Source organism: Octodon degus, unplaced genomic scaffold, assembly GCF_000260255.1.
Source record: "Octodon degus isolate 3935 unplaced genomic scaffold, OctDeg1.0 scaffold00045, whole genome shotgun sequence".
NCBI classification, from domain to species: Eukaryota; Metazoa; Chordata; class Mammalia; order Rodentia; family Octodontidae; genus Octodon; species Octodon degus.
The window spans coordinates 12,408,219-12,420,012 of NW_004524621.1; the positions used below are offsets into that span (position 1 = coordinate 12,408,219).

The following is an 11,794-nucleotide window of genomic DNA, read 5'->3' on the forward strand; positions in this document are numbered from 1 at the left end:
TTTTTTTTTTTTTTTTTCTGGTGGAACCGGGGATTGAACTCAAGCTCTTGCGCTTGCCAGGAAAGTGCTTAATCCACTGAGCCATCTCCCTGGCCCCATGATGCAATTTTTGTGAGTATTTTCCATCTGTGGCTAGTTGTATCTGTCATGCTGAGCCCTGTGCTATGTCTTTGCCCTCAGGCAGCTAATAATTTCATGGGAGAGGCAGACTAATCAAGCACACGCTACAGAAGAAAATGTGTGATGAGCAGCCTGACTTTATTTCAGGGATAAGGCAAAGCTTCCTGGAACAAGGGATATCGCAGCAAAGGAGAAAAGGACAAGTCAAGGATAAATCAGTAAAAGCAAAGAAACAGTGTGGTTCAAGTAGAGAGGAAAGTATAGGCAAAGGTCCTAAAGTGGGAGGGCAAAAGCAAAAGAAAGCCAGGTATCTTAAATATTGTGAAGGCTGGGAGTAGTGCAGGCAGCACAAGTCCCCTATCATATTGTGTCAGCAGGGTTGAAGGAACCCAATGCTCAGTGACAGCAGAGCTCACGCAGAGAAGGCTGCCGCCCTCCACAGCACTTTGGTGGTGCTCAGTAGAAATGAGATGGAGGCTGTCAAAGGCATAAAAGTCAGGCCCAAATTGAAACTTGTTCCAGGGCAATTCTCAGGAGTGAGAATACAATAAATGGTAAGGTTACTTCAGGGAAGGGCAGTTTCTCATCAGAAAATCAAACACCCAACACCAAGACCATCTCCCATTTATTTTTTCCCCCAGGACTTGATCCCAGGACCTTGGGTATGTGAAGCAAGTGCCCTACTAGCAAGCTAAATCTCTAGCCCCATAAAGCTTCCTAAACCTAAAAAAACACATTTTGGGGTGGGAGGAGATAGGGTCCTACGATGTAGTGTAGGCTAGTTCACTATGTAGCTCAGGCTGGCCTTGAACTTGTGGTGATTGACCTGCCTCAGCCTTCCATGTACTAGGGTTATAGGCAGGAGTCACCAAGCCCATAAAGAAGCATTTTTAAGGGCTGAAAATGAACTCAAATAGGGGGTTTTGAAATAGTCTATGCCAGTGATGGGGAACCTTTTAGAGCTTTCAGTGCTAACAAATAGCCCACTATGGCACCTGTGCCCCAGGTCTGCTACCACTGGTCTATGCTCTTCCCCTTAGGAAGGTGGTTTGATCATTATAAAAACAAAATGCTCATGCTTTTAGACCTAGAAATTCCATTTCTCAGGATTCCATTACAGAATTCATACTTAAGATATATAAAGATGTTTGCATTATCAAAAAAAGAAAGGAAGAAAAACAGAAACATCTGTCTGTATTAGAATCATTAAAGTACAAGGGGCTGGGGAGATGGCTCAGTAGAAGAAGTGCTTCCCTGGCAAGTGCAAGGGCCTGAGTTCACTCCCCAGTTCTGCAAAGAAAAAAAAAAAAAAGAATCATTAAAGTACAGTACATCTATATGATAAAATAGTGGGAAGCCATTAAAAAGTGGAGAACTAAATGTGCTGCTTGTAAGAAAAGACATTCAGACATTTTAAGTGAAAAAAAAAACATGGTTCAGAATAGTGTGTACAGTACAATTTTTTTGAGTCAAAAATTCATACATAGGTGTTGGGGAGATAGCTCAGTGGTCTAAGTGCCTGCCTGGCAAGCACAAGGAACAGGATTCAATCCCTGGTATTGCATACCGTGCAGGCTCTGGAACCCAGGCACATTGTGCCAGCCACCAAAAGTGGGCCTAGTGGCACATGCCTATAATCCCAGCACTGGGGAGGCTGAGACAGGTGGATCCTGTGAGTCTGAGCTTTGTAACAAGACCCTGTACCAAATAAATAAAAAGATTTTTTAAAATTCATATGTAAAGCAGCAGTAGGCTTTAATAAACACTTTGCTCTAGGGCTGGCTACACAGCTCAGCAGATTAAAGCGCCTGCAAGCAGATGCAGGTGCTGGGGTTTGATCCCCAGGCTTGCCATGCCAGCCCCATCCCTAGAGTGCACTGAGATGGTGATTGAGACTGGGCATGGTGGCGCGCGCGCCTGTAATCCTGGCACTTGGGAAGCTGTAAACAGGCAGGTCACTCTGAGTCTGATCTAGTAGTGAGACCCTGAACACCCTGTAGACCCTTCCCTAAAAATTACCAAAAAACAAAAACCCACTATGCTCTATTTTCCTGGACTCCTTATTTATGCTGAATACTTTTTCCATCCTGGAAGCCAAAAGGAAGCACTCTGTCACCATAAAACTGGAGAACAAAGCTTGTAATTTACTGGTTCAGTTTAGACAGAAACAGATAACTAATCCCATATCCTTCCTCTAAAAATGTCCATAAAGTATTAGAAATGACAGATTTAGTATACTTCACTCTTGCCTCAGGTAGAACTCCACAGGATAAATGCTGGAGCCCCTTGATAAACTTAGAGTTCCAAGACTGGAGGGCATAGTGCCCTGCCTAAGAAAGGAAGCTCCACAGTACCCTCTATATCACTTCTACTACCATGAATACAGCATTAGAAAGGGAATATTCCTGCAAGAGACAAAATATTAGGCCTTATGTGGCCATTTGGAGCTATAGGGGAATGGACACCATGTCAATATTTTCCTATGTGGCAAGGAATAGGGGTGGTGGGAGAATTGTAGGGTGATGAAAAGATATAGCCTAGTAAGAATGTATGTAAGTGGATGTCACTAGGGATGATTATATCTAAGAACTAGATCAGCCAAAAGTTCATCTCAATGGAACCAGAAGAACTAGAATCAGAAATTCATAGTCCATCTGTGCTATAGATTATTAAAAGGATGATGCTCCTAGAAAGGCAGTACTCCTTACTCACTTTCAATTGTTTGGCTTAAGCCAGTTGTTTATTAGAATTTGTCCCTTCTCCATACACACTATATAAGCACCCCTCTAGTTCTTTCTCTCAGATGCTATCTTCTCTGTGCAGCATTACTTCTCTGGTTTCTAATCACTTCACAAATTTCTGCCACAGGGTTCAAGCAAAGAAGCAGAAGGCTGTAAGTGACTGACCAGTATCAAAGCACATGCATTGCCATCATGCCTACACCCAGCTCTGTCCTTCACTGTACTGCTACTTACTTCGGCTTTCTAATCTTATACAAAATTTTCTTGTGGGCAGTGCTGACCTGGAACAGGATAGGAAGATAATCCTAAGAAACTCAGTTCCAGCTTAGTTCAAGTGACACAGTACAAAGCCATCATAAGCATGCATACCTGTACAGCAAATTTCTGTTGGTACCTCTAGTGGCGAAAAGCCAGAATACCAGAGCTGTTTCCTTGGGACTCAGCACAGCAGCTCTCAACAGATGTTCATTGACTCAACAGAATGCTCTTCCCACCTCCCACTCAAACAAATGTTTGAGTACGTTGTGGGGCCCTGGGAAATAGCTCAGTGTTTTCCTGAAGAGTGTCATTTACATAAAAGTCAATGGAGCTATTGTTGGGGGTTTTCTGAAGACCAGGGAGCTGAAACTGTTCTGGGGTTTGAGAGCAGCCAGCTTTGACACAGATTCCAAGTGGATACAAACCTCAGGGGGTTAAAGAACATAGCATCCAATATGCAAATAAGACTGCAGCCAGGACTGTGGAGGTGAGAACTCTAGGCTGACAGCAGGCAATTCACACTTCAGAAAAGTGGCAGAGTGCCTGAGGTGGTTAGAAAAACCTGAACAAAAAACCTTTCAATGTCATCAGAAGGTTTCAGAAGCTAAGGAAAAGTGCTCTTGGCTTTCTCTATAGATATAATTCCCTTATGGCCTAGAAGGTTCAGGATTTTAGTGCCAAAAAAAGAATTTATAGATAAATTGCTAGGCTGACGTGTTCCAATGTATTAATTAAATTAATCAGAGTGCTACTTCACACACAGTTTGACCCCAAAAGCCTTTGTAAATACACATTTATTTATTTATTTACTTACTTATGCAGTACTCAGGATTGAACCCAGTCCCTTAAGCACAGTAAGCAAGCACTCCACCTTCCACTGAGCCATACTTGCAGCCTCAGATACCTTTAGATACAGAAAGAGCTGCCCAAATCCTCCTCTTGACTTGTTCCTCATGTCTAAATCCCTTTATGTATAAACAATGCTTCTATACCACCATGGTATAAACAAAACATGCATACTGTCAGCTATACTGTAAAAGGGTTTTTTTTATTTTTTGCGGAACCGGGGATTGAACTCAGGTCCTTGCGCTTGCCAGGGAAGTGCTTATTCCACTGAGCCATCTCCCCAGCCCCCTGTAAAAGGGCTTAAAACTGTTGTTTCTAATGCTCAAGACAACGAGCGCTTCCCTGGCAAGAGCAAGGGCCTGAGTTCAATCCCCGGTTCCACCAAAAATAAATAAATAAATAGGGATCACAATTTTAAAAAAAAGATTAAAATACTTGCTCGTCAATTATTTGAATCCAATTAAGTCTATTTCTAGTCATTTTTTTTTCCTTTACCAGCTTTGCTCACTACGAAAGAATAATTTGGGGCACAAATAAGCCTGAAAGAGGGCAAGACTTTATGAAATCACGTTCAGTTTCAAAATTTCTAGCCTATAATCATCTGGAGGTTATCACAACAATGTCTAGCTGATATCCTTTCCCCTAACAGGTTTTAGGTGGGAGGAGGGAACAGTCTATGAAGGGACAAGAGAGCCTAAGGCCAATAAAAGTATCCACCTGACAAAAGTTTCTATGCTTCCACTGCTCTTTTCTGGGAAGCAGGAGCCTAAAACCACTCATTCAAAGCCATACCCAGTAGCCCAGTGATTCAAAAGCACCAAGATACTGAGCAGAGTAATTCTTTTTTCTTTGAGATAGGGTCTAATAGTTCAGCTGTCCTTGAACTTAATAACAATCCTCCTGCCACAGCTTTCCAAGTGCTGGGATTATGAGTGCACCACCATGACCAGCCTGGGCATTATCTTGATACTAGCCTTGGACAAGTACACAAACATCTAACATAAGGCCCTGGTGTCCAGAAAATTTGCTCAGGCCACTTCACGGTGAGGAGGAAGATCAACTCTCCCTTACTTCCCACATCATAATCATCTCCAATTAGCCAGTTTCCTTCTCCCCTGTGGGATGGGCAGCACTAAGGCACCCATCCATGAATAAAATTCTATCTTGTAACAACAATAAAGAGAGGAAAAGAAATAAGAAATGAGGGAGGAAAAAGACCCTTATAACATGAGTAGAAAGAGTCTCTCAATTGCCCCTACCCTTAAATATCTGCCAACTCCTTCTTCTCACAGAGACCAATCCGCTGAGCCATTTTGCAATCTTTGCTACGGACTGAAGGAAACAAGAATTTCTGCTGTAATGGCATACTGGATTCTAGGATGAGGCCAAAGTCAGACAAGGTTGGACAAAAAATGTTCTCGGGGAAGATTTGTTAGGCAGCGTATTAGTGCCATCTGCTGTTCAATTCTGGAAAGCAAACTTGGAGAATTCTGATATTAAAATTTGAATATTCTTCTACTCATTTAAAGTCATTCAAGTTCCACCTATGCAACAGGCAGTGTGACAGGGTTAAAAAGCAGATATAAAGCTAAATACTATGAAGCCCGACAGGCAGTGTACATGATTGAAGCATAGATATGAAGTTAAATTCTACAAATTCTCAAATTACCTGACTCTCTACAGGTTCACAAATTAGTGACAGTAGAAGACATTTAGAGAGAAAAATTACTGTGGGCTTTGTGCATCAGGACACATGTAAGATAAAATAGTGAACAAACATTTTAAGTCAAAGAGTTTCCTCAGAAAGACCTTAAAAGATGGCTAGTTTACCAGGCATAATAAAGATGGAAACAAGAGGCATTCCAGGTAAAAGGAAGAGTACGTGAGAAGACCCCCAAGCACAAAGTGACATTCCATTGGCAGAGTTTAGTTTATATTCTGTAGGTAATATGGCCTTTGACTAGATGTAGGTAGGGCTGTAATTTGGTCAAGATGACTTTTTTTTTTTTTTTTTTTTAGGGCAGGGTTAGTACTGGGCTCAAACTCAGGATTTTTACACTGAGCACCACCACACCTGGCTTGGGCTGACATTTTACAAAGACATTTGGCAGCAAGGAAAGTACAAAACCAATTAGAAGTCTGGAGGCTGAGAAACCAACCATTTCCAGAGTTCAGTTGACAAGTTACATGTAATTAGATTAAAGCACAGGCTGCAAGATATAACAGAAGAAATCCAGGAGATAGTTCAAGGAAAAATTGACAATATTGGTGTTTTATTGTTTGAAGGAGATTCCCTAAGTCCAAGAGAAAGGGAGAGAGGTGTTTGATGAGGTGACTGTGGGAAAGTGGGGTAGAAGGAAAGTGAGTAATTTCTGTTTGGGACAAGTTGAAGTGTTATGGATTAAACACAAGGTAAATGGAAATGAGTCTAAAATTCTGGGACTATTTCACAGTCTCTTCAAATCCTAAGGTAGAATAATAATAATAAGCTTGTCTTCTGGATGGTTAACAACCTAAGTTTGCAGACCAAAATTAGAGAAAAAGGAGGGCTACAAGGAAAGCCAACATTTTGGCCCTAGCCTTCTAAGGTCAATTAAGACTCAGGACATATGAGAACTTGTACTGTAACGTCATGTACCTCGGTAGTGTCCCAAATTTTCTGATCAAGAAGATTATGGGGCCACAGAGGAAAGTGATCGATGACGTAGAGTGGGCCTAAGGAGAGTCACATGGGGAGAAGACACTCTCTCAGGCTTTCACAGAGAGCACATTGGCCAAGCAATGGCCGTGACTCATCCACATGGCTGCACTGACAAAGGTTCTACAATCTGAGGTACAGGATCTCAGGATAAATCCTGAGGGCATTTCACTGACCTTCTCAGACCAAAAAGCTACAACTCTTGTTGCATAGGTCCTGCTTTACCTTGGTCTTAACCATCCAGTAGAAAAGTATTAAGACGAAATATAGGAAAAAAAGCCATGCTGCTATGTTGAGCTGTGGGGGACTCAGGTCAATAATTTCTGACATTGCCAATTAAACAGAAGACCCAATGCTATTATGGGCTACTGGACTCTTTTAGAATATTTTGCTGAGTTTACACACCTATAATATTCAATAATGGAACCTAGAAAAAATGGGGTATACCGATGAATGTCCATTTTGTATCTGTGTATTCAAAGTGGTTAGGATAGATATATAGTTGTATTCTCTTAAGGAATAGAATGATTTGTTCTAATGCTGTTTGTAAATAGGATCACAAGTCTGCATCTTGTACAGCAATTAACCACTAAGAAGAATATATGCAGTGTATTATTTGTTGAAACCGTACTTCCTATTTGATTTGAAACTGTCTCATTGCTATCTGTTTATCAATAAAACTTTGAAAAAAAAATAAACTGGCAGAACTAAAAAAAAAAAAATCCTAAGGTAGAGATTTTCTGTTAGAAAGAGAATGTGTTCCCATTGTTGGTACTTCTGCAATCCACTTCCTTATAAATTCCCTGTTTAACCTGCTATTGTAATCTAGTACTCCAAATGTTTCACTCTCTTTCAGTCAGAAAGTGTCACACAATGCAGAAAAGTATGGCTGACTTTGCAGTAAGACCAATCTACCAAATTTAATAACTGTAACTTAGAGCAAGATACTCTATCACTCATTAAAAAAAAAAAAGATAACTCCAATTTTTCATGGTTGTAGAGTTTTAAAAAACATTACTGCCAGGTTTAGTGGCACACACCTGTATTCGTAGTACTCAGAGGACTGAGGCAGGAGAATCAGCTCAAGTTTGAGGCCAACCTGGACTACAAAGTGAGTTTAGGGGCTACAGCCTGAACTACATATCAAGACTCTGTCTCAATAAAATTAAAAACTATTGTAGGGTTTAATGCATTAGAGCTACTGAATATTTGAGGGTTACACTTATTTTTTGGGTTATAAAAGGTCAACTGAAATGTTTTAATGGAACTCCCTTAACTTTTATTGATCACTGAATCAAGCACTGGCTTTTTGTATCTTCTGTAACACAGATGGTGAGTCTATTTATCACACTGTATACTCCTGATGTACACAGACCAAATAAATTTCCTTTAATATAGACTAGGTAAATATTTCTTTTGAGATGTTTCCATATTAGTAAAAATTACCTTTGAGCTAAATTGAGTATGTAGTTGATGACAGTAACTAAGCTGTAGGCTGTATACAAGGCTAGTTTGTTCATATTATGAAGATAATAGCTACCATATTTTGAGAAGTTACTGCTTGCCAGGCATTGTGCCAAAACGCCTAACCTTTCTTATTTCATTTAATCTTCACTGCAGCCCGCTGAGGTATTATTGCCATTTTTTTCACAGGAAGAAAAAGGAAACTGACCTGAGAGATGAACCTGGACTCTCACCAGGGCTCTTAACCTACATTAGCGGTTTATATTTGACACTTTGGTTGCTTCCAGTTTAAGCTGTTTATCTTTTCTCAAGGTGGAGGGGACGCTCTCTCATGTGACAATCTGCTACAATCGTTATTAACTCAATGAAGCAATTAGAAAATACAAAATCTCTTTTGGAAAACATGAGTTTTAACAGATAACAAAGTAAAAACTGAGGTCCAGGGAAAAGAAGATAGCGCTTCCGAACCGCTAGGCCTTAAACTCGGAAGTCGCGGGTCACTGAGATTCTAAAGACCCTCCTCACCACTACCTGCCCGGTACAAGCACCGGATCACTGAAACCCTCCACCCAATCCCACCCCTGTCCGCCGGTGCAGACAGAAACTAGGGTTTGTGAGCGGTTGGAGCCTGACAGGTTCACGCCTCAAGTTATCCCTGAAAACGCTGTGTCGACCTTTGGCCCTGCAGCGAATTTGAGGTTAGTTAGGGGCAGACTCCCAGCGGTCTAAGCCCCATCTTCTCCAAGGAAAATTAAGCCCAGGTCGGCCTAAACGCTACTCACCGGAAGCCCACAGAGGCAGGAGGTGGGCCTTGAACAGAGATCGGCAGTACACCCACCAATCAGAAGAGTTCAACTAAGCTTCTGGGGACCGACAGAATTGGATAGCAGGAGCTTTTCTCCCGCCTCCAGAGCGTCTATGGCTGGCCTCAGAACATCGCGAGATCTTCTCTCCCTCAGAAGAACGGGGCGAAGAGTTAACGCCTACTGTTTCCTCTAATTTCTGATTCGTTTTCTGGTGGAGAAAGAGGTAAACGTCACGGAATCCCTGGATGCCTATTGGTGAGTGTACGGGACAGCCCGCGCCCGGGTTTCAGCGCGGGTGTTCGAACTAGCGCTTGGCGGCGTTTCCATGGGGATGAGGCCTGGCTTTACTCGGAGGCAGTGGGTTGCCTCAGGTCGGGGAAGCCTTGGGGCTCTCTTCAGAAGGGATCACTTTTTCTCTGTCCCCTGATGGGATGGTTTGAGAAGGAAATGTGAAGACCCCGAGGTGAGAATGGGAAGGGGGAACCAAGGCACCGGTAGGAAGCCTTGGCGCCTTCCCCTCGGGAGAGGGTGCGCCTGACGCTTGCCAAGCGCATGGAGAAACGGGCGTTTGTGAGGGAAGTTGGGTTTCTGCTGGTTCTTCAGAATGCCCACCACTCTGTACTTCTTCTCCCCACCTCTCTGCTGCTTCAACACTTGTCTTGAACGCCACTTCGTGAAGTATTTCTTGCTTTTGAACTCATACTGACTGCATCTTCTCAGAGTGCTTCACTTTGGTTATGTGAACTCTATTTTTCAACATCCTCCCATATAATACTGGAAGACAAACTTTTAAAGTCTTGCAAATTCACAGAGAAATTTGTTAAGTTGGTTTGGTATTTTTCTTTCAAAATCTACTTTTATTAATGTATATTTGCAGTACATAATGATTAATTCATCGTGGAGAGTTGGTATATATTTAAGTTGAATTAAATTCTCCACAAATGGACCTGATTCTCCTTTATGCCTTGTTCAGTTATCTTTCCCATTCAGACATGAGGTTTTAAAATTTTGAACTGAAGAGGACTGCACCCTAATCTCATAAGCAAAAGGGCCTCAAAGTTTCAAGTTAGCCTTTTCCCTGTGAACAGTGAAGCTTTTTCAATGGGTTGTTCCAATTCTCGTTGTGGCTTAGCCTTGGTCTTTCAGAACGTTTTAGTAAACTATTAGTCTTTGCTTAAAACAAACTATTTTGTTGCTATATGCTAGAAAGTTTGTCTCCTTTTAGTTTGTCAGTGACCCACAGCTATTGTTATACTTTAAGGGTGTTTTAAAGAATTTTTTCCTTTATGTTCTATAGAAAGGCATTGTGGTCTCTACTTCAGTGCATTTAACAGCTCAGATAACCTTGTAACCATCAGGTGTCCATGATAGAATTGTATTACTGAGACGGTTTTGTTGTTTAGGCATGGCCTATATATTTAGTCTTATTGCTGATGATTCTTTTTTATACTCAATTCTTAGCTCAATGATAACTTTTTAAAACATGATTGAAAAAGTCAGGTATAGCAGCTTACACTTCTATTTTTTTTTAAAGACAAAAATGTTCAAAAGGAAAAAGGATGGATGAAAACGGAAAGGACAGTAGGAAAAGGAAAAAATGCAAGTCAGTTACTAATCTTCCTCAGTTCATTAAAAAGGAAGATTCATGCTAATATTGATTGGAAAAAAATTTATCCCCATATCTTGTACCTTGAGCAGCTACTTTACAGATAACAACATGTAATGTATTAACTGTTGTTTTTCTCCTATGATTTTGTTAGGAATTTTTGTTTTGTCTTTTATAAAATAAAAAAGAGAAAAAAATACAAAATTTCAAAATAAGATAACAGGGGTAACAATGGTTAATACATTGTGTATTGTTATCTTTAAATTACTCAGAATAAAAGTAGCAGCATTTAATTGTCCAAATAATTTTAGCCCAAACCTTTCTTTTAAATGAACTAAGAGAAATTAGTATTATAACTATCTTAACTATCTTTTATATGTATGTTTTTTTATTTTTACTTTTTTCTTTTCTCCATTCCCCAACCCAGTTTCTCTTTCCTTTTGAAGTTTCTTCCCATATTACCTTATTTTACCTTTTTTATCTTATTTACTCTTTCAGCTTCTCACATTAGGAAGACAATATGATGTTTACACATGTACATATGGTTTATTTCATTTATGAATGTGGTCTCTGGTTGCACCCATTTACCTATAAAAGTTTCCAGGTTATCCTTCTTTATGGATGAGTAGAACTCTATTGTATAAAAGACCACATTTCTTTTATCCATTTCTCAGTTGATGAACATTTGGGTTTCCAAGATCTAGCTATTACAAATTGTGAGCAGCGTAGAATTCTTATTACCTTTTTATAAAAGTTTGAAACACTACCTTATTGCTAAGCTGCAGATCTGTAACATATAGTAGAAACTGGACTGAAGATTCAGGGTTTGGTTTCTAATTTCATTCACTGTGGATGGTTTTCTAAGTTATCTACTAGGGTCTTGCTTTATTGTCCAAGCTGGCTGTCCTTCAACTTGTGATCCTCCTGTCTCAGCCTCCCCAGTAGTTAGAATTGCAGGAGTGTGCCACCACACCTGACTTATTTACTTCCTTTTTTTCATCTGGAACATCAAAGAGTTGAATTATATTAGAAATCTTGTGATGATCAATTTTCAGTAATTGATACAGGCAACAAACTCAGATTTCTCCTAGAGATAAAAACAGTAACTACTATTTGTTGGCCATTTACCCTGAGCAAATGACTATATGGAGGGCTTTATGTAAATATTACATTTTTCTCAGTATAGCACATAAATATGCAGCCCAGATACCATTTCACTTAAAAATTTGGTTTTATGTTTTTTTTTAAACTTTAT

The 11,794-nt window shown here is 40.3% G+C and overlaps 2 protein-coding genes across 3 annotated transcripts in view; one reads left to right on the top strand and one right to left on the bottom strand.

Annotated features, from left to right (window-relative positions):
* Positions 1–9,003, bottom strand: part of Nudt2 (nudix hydrolase 2) — a 15,677-nt gene extending 6,674 nt beyond the window's left edge. Inside the window, exon 1 of one of the 2 annotated variants that reach the window (XM_004632008.2) lies at positions 8,910–9,003. The gene's annotated coding sequence lies outside the window, so the exon portion shown is untranslated. Of the gene's footprint in view, positions 1–2,369; positions 2,526–8,909 lie in introns of those variants that run through there. The other variant, XM_023716058.1, reaches the window with a different exon arrangement.
* A 294-nt stretch (positions 9,004–9,297) lies between these two features.
* Kif24 (kinesin family member 24) overlaps positions 9,298–11,794 on the top strand; it is an 86,173-nt gene continuing 83,676 nt past the window's right edge. The window contains exon 1 of the mRNA XM_004632009.2: positions 9,298–9,396. The gene's annotated coding sequence lies outside the window, so the exon portion shown is untranslated. The remainder of the gene's footprint in view (positions 9,397–11,794) is intronic.